The sequence below is a fragment of the Asparagus officinalis genome, chromosome 8, assembly GCF_001876935.1.
Source record: "Asparagus officinalis chromosome 8, Aspof.V1, whole genome shotgun sequence".
NCBI classification, from domain to species: Eukaryota; Viridiplantae; Streptophyta; class Magnoliopsida; order Asparagales; family Asparagaceae; genus Asparagus; species Asparagus officinalis.
Genome location: NC_033801.1, coordinates 130,222,248 through 130,227,818, shown reverse-complemented (window position 1 = coordinate 130,227,818; position 5,571 = coordinate 130,222,248).

Sequence of the window (5,571 nt, the reverse complement as noted above, 5' to 3'; positions counted from 1 at the left end):
CTGCCATTTCCAAATACAATAATGTGTCCTTCACGATTGTTTTTTTTTTTATAAAATTAATTTTAAATGAAAAATAAAACAACATAGTCTACACACATATCAATACATTGGCTCGAAGATATCCGGTGAAGATTGGTCCATGAGTGAATTCAAAGGATATTAACCTTTTAACGATTGAACTTTGTGACTCGTGCACTGATCCAATTGATATCACACATTTATTGTCGTGGACCATTCTCAGGAGGTGTTTTCTTAGCTATTGTCATTTTAGTTAAAAGTGCTTTAGTTTACTTAGGTTTAAAACTTGTATATGCATGTCTTTTGGAGGATAGCAAATCAATAATTTTCATGAGGACTCAAGTAGGTGTTGAATTGTTGAGCAATGCATATCTTATGGAGATACTTCTTATGTTTTTTGAGGGTTCAATCCTAGCTGATTACTTTTATCTTTCAAGATACATGCATGAAATATCGATGTTTCATAATGGACAATCAACAAAATGTTCTCTCGCATAAAAAATATCATGATTTGACATTTATCCCATTAAAGAAAGCTAAGATTTTAGAATTTTTTTTCTTAAAATTTTTTTTTTAGAAAAAAGGAAAAGGTTGATTACATGTGACAACTAACCCCCCAACGCGAAGGGGTTAGCGTGAGAGTATCATCTCTCTAGTATATCTACTACAAAATCATACTTCATACTCCCTTTAAAAGTACGAGTTCGATAAAATCTTTTCATGGTCAATATTACACTTAATTTTTTTAATATTATATTGTTATCTTAATCTATTCTAATTATCCTATCTTTTTTGAATTAATAATTAAATAATTTATCCTATTCATAGTGAGAATTAACATGTTATTGGATAAATGAGATATGTTCGATATAATTCAAATCCGTTACTTATTTCAGTTAGCAGATAAATCTAAAAAACATATGCTAGTCAGCACCTAAAAGTTTTTCGACTTTGTAAAACATGTCCTCTAATTTTTTTTTTTAATTTCCAAAAACACTCCTACAAATTTAAAATTTTATTAAAACATCTTAAAGATTCTAAATTTTACTTATTTCAATTCAGTGAGAAATCTGAAAAACATATGATGGCTAAAAACTAAAAGTTTTTAACTTTGGAGAAAGTATCTTGTAAGTTTTGAAAAATGCAAAAAAACCCCTAAAATTCAAAATTTGTAAAAAACATCTTGATAATTTTAAACCTATAAACACACTAAAACTTAAAAATAACACAAATAACCCCCAAAAATTTATAAAATTTACAATAAACCCTTTAAACTTTTCACAAATTTTAATATGTTTGATTGATTGACTATATATGTATATAGACCATAGATTACTTTACTTTCTCTCATAAAACAATATTTGGTGCTTAATAATTTAAATAATTAATTTTAAATTTAATATAAAGAGGAGCTCTAATAATATTTATTTATTTACCTACAAGATAATATAATCTTAATTCCTATTTTATACTTGTGATTTATTCTAAAGTTTAGTGTATCAAATTAGTAACTAAAATGATAATTATTTATGCTTAAATTAGGATGATTGTAGTTAGTCGCTCACTATAATTTTTTTTTGAAGATATACACCTTACTTTCTATAGCTATTTGCACTGCTCATGTATATTTTATAATTTAGTTGTTAATTTGACATATTAAATTAATTTTTCTTTGTAAAAATTTCTTCTTTAACTTTTGGATTATGTAATCACTATATCACTATTCTAGCATAGAAAGGACCTCACTCTAAATGGCTTCAAGCTAATGTTTGAGTTGAACTGAAGTATATATTATTGCTACTATGTGTATATATTTTAAAAAAAAAATCATGTAAACACTTTTTTAACAGAAGAGAATATTCTAATCTCTGGTATTATAAAAAATAAATATAGCCAATTAAGTGATTAGCAAAAGAGGACTTATATCAGAAAAATGTGAATAATAAGATAAAGAGGAAAGATAATATAATTAGCAATAATATTACTAATAGCAAACTACAATGTAAAGTTAACATATTTTGTGGAGCCCACCTACTGCCTATAAGCATTGATGTTTTCATATATATACTTTATAATTTCTTAAAAAGGGTCATATAATCTTATATAATAAAATTGATTTAATACTAAATAGTAACATTGTTGTAAATGAGCAATTACAAATATGTTAGGGACTAATATGTATGTATTTAATATTTCAGGATGAATATCTTAATAACCTAATTATATGAGCACGCTCACTTTGTCACCTATTATGTTAACTTTTCTCCTCGCTCATTCTCCACCAATTTCGTTATCACGTTTGGAGAGAAATAGAATTCATGCCGCCGAGGTCTTCTCTCCCTCTATTCCTCAATCTCATATTTTTTAAATTAGTTTCTTTAATTATTTTTAATAATTTCGTGGATCTATTTCATGCTTCATTATGTGAAGTGCCTTATTAGATTCAATTTAAATATACATTTATTTCAGCTATTATTTTTTTCCTATTGATGGGTTAATTAATCACCAGAATGTTTAGGATTTTTCGTCGATTTCATATTTTGATTTAACAGTTTATTTTAGGAGAATTTTTAAAAAGATAATTTTTTAAAAATATTAGCAAAATCGACTGTTGTACATAATAATTAACAAAGTTGACCTCTTTTTTTGCCACATCATCAAGACTTGCAAAAAAGAGGTCAGTTTTATAAAAAATCATCTTTGAAATACACGGGACTAATAGTCTACACGTGCATCTCTACTAGTCTACTATAAACACAAGACAACCAACCTCTTGGTTTTAGGTAGTTCTGGTTACGTTGATTTATGTAGAATTGGGGATATGACTGAAGTCGCGCATGTCGCAAAGCGACAGTGCTAAGAGCAAGACTACGAGTTACAAGACGCACATGGATGGAATCACTAGCACTTGCTTAAAAATTAAAACGGATGCCCCCCTTAATTAACTTAATTTTAGAAAGGGGCTAAATGCATGTTTTGCTTGCTCGGTTCTTGTTTAGTTAGAGCAAACCCCGTGTACAATAATGGTACAAGGAGCGCGGGGCTTTCAAACTTTGATACATTAATTAAAAGATCATACTGGGGATCATAAATTGTTTTTCTTGTTCGTAAAGCATAAGCCATGACCCTTTGGAGTCCGTAAGGGACACGGACCACTGCATAAATGGCGTCTTCGATATTATCATTAAAAAAAATATTATGTAGGTGGAGCAACAAATTCTTTGATTGGGCTCAACTTGACCATATACTGCCCAACAATCTAGTCCACTGATTTAAGAGAATTTACTGTGCAAATTTAGCCCAACCTATCTATTCTTGTTGTTGATTATTTCCGCCGTTGATCCCATAGTTCGCATGTTAATTAGGGAGAGAATCTATAAATTGAACGGATTAAATGATGATTCATGGGGTCGTGTAAATAAAACACTGTTGCAAAGTATTATGGTGTGTTTGGGAGTTTACTTAGGAAAGGGAAGGAAGGGGAAGGAAGGGAAAAAATTCCCCTTCCTTCCCTTCCCCTCCATTACACCCCAATTTGGGGTGTAAGAATTTGGGCCAAATTTCCTCTCCATTCCCCTCCTCTACCCTCCTAAATGAAACTCCCAAACAAAGTTAAAATGAAATTTCTCTTCCCTTCCCCCTCTCTACCCTCCATCCAAACAGGCCATTAATGGGTAATGGAATGGGGAGGGGGAGCAAAGCGAGGCACCGGTTGGTCACACCACTCGCGGGGACCGCACCGCTGTATCTATCCACGTCGGGAGTACTACTAACCTCCATTTCACAGATATATTTAATTCGGAGAGTTAATGGCAAATAGACTCTTCGGGGTACCACCTCGTTGCACAATTCTATTTGGTGTTACCCTTTTAGATAACCCTCCTCAACTATAGGGGTCCTCTCGGAGAAAACTCCCGAGTAATTATGGATAACCCCCTCGACTTTTAAAATATTATTTATTATCCTCCCTCAACTTTTCTTACTTAAAATTTCTTTTGAAGATTAGTTTCCTCATCAAAACTCATCGAATCGAAGTCTAATATTTTGATTGGGTTGGGTTTTTTAACACATGAATTTTTTTTCAACCAAGGGTATTTTAGTCATTGCATGTTTTAAATTAATAATATTAGGGGGTTATTTGAAAAAACTAGAAAGATAAAAGAGATTTTGTGATACACTCCATAGTTAATAGGGGTTTAGTCATATTTTGAAAGTTGAGGGGGGTTATGTACAACACCCTCAAATTTGAGGGGGGCTTCTAAGGACAAAATAGTTGAGGTGAGTTTTCTGAGACAAACCCCAAAGTTAAGGGGGATTTTCTAAATTAAACCTTCCATTTATGGTGAATACACTACTCTAGAATGCAAAGATAACTACCATTTACAATAGAGTTTAGTAGTGATTCTTTCTTGCAAAGTCTAAAACAAAAAGGTCGATATAGATGTTAATAGTGTCCAAATGATAAATATCACAGAATCACTATCACTGATGACGTAGTATCAAAGTTAAGTTATATCTCTTTTTCATGAAATAAACATAAAACAATCAAAATTTGTATTTCTAGAAGTTTATATTGAACATCGTAAATACATGCAACTTCTTTATGAAATAATACAAGAAGATGAAAAATTAACGAGCCTAAAGAAAGATAATAACATAAAAAATCCCTTTCCAGCCTAATGTCACAATCGATGTACACGATGAATACACTACTCTAGAATTGTACAAGAAAAGAAAAGGATGGAGAATGATTGCTCTCAACTCAAAAAAAAAAAAAACAGAAGGAATAAAAGTTCTATTTTCTAAATATTGTATAGAATAGTTCAAATTTTTTGAGTAAAATTAGAAATCTTTAGAAAAAAAATTTATAAGCTATTTAGTATTTTATATTTGTTGATGACTATGACCAAACAATCAATTGGATCCGGGCTGGGATCGGTTCTAATCCGAAACTGGATTGGTACCCCCATGGGTCCTCGTCGGGACGGGGTAGGGGAGAGTGATGAAGGGGTCATTTCATTCTCCAACTTTATGCTTGGTTCTTGAACGGGGGCTTGATGTCCACGTTGCACAGACAAGAAGAACCCGTGAGAGGGCGGGGACTGGTTCCCCCGTGGTTCCTCCGACAGCCAAGTTAGTGAAACTCGAGTGGGGAAGGGGAATGTCAGGAATCGAGGTGGTTATTGAAGTGGCAATGTGCATGCCTAGAGGATCTATGTGAGCTCCTCTGTATAGACGAAGAACTGTGGGTTCTTTTCCCTTTCTTTTTGAGAGAGAGCTTTTTCTTAGACGAAGAACTGTGGGTTCTTTTCCCTTTCTTTTTGAGAGAGAGCTTTTTATTAGATCTTGCCCCCCTGAGAGGTTAGGAGTCTACCTGTATATATCTCCGTGGTCGGGATCAATAGGTCACCTCTAGCCCTGCATAGGGAGGCGGTGATGAAGTGCGGGCTAAGATCCAAGTCATTCCTCGCTTTACAAGCGTCAGCTGGCGACTGGAGGGGAAGTCACTTCGGTACAGAAGAGGGTGTCTCCGTATTTTTCGGAAAGTGATTG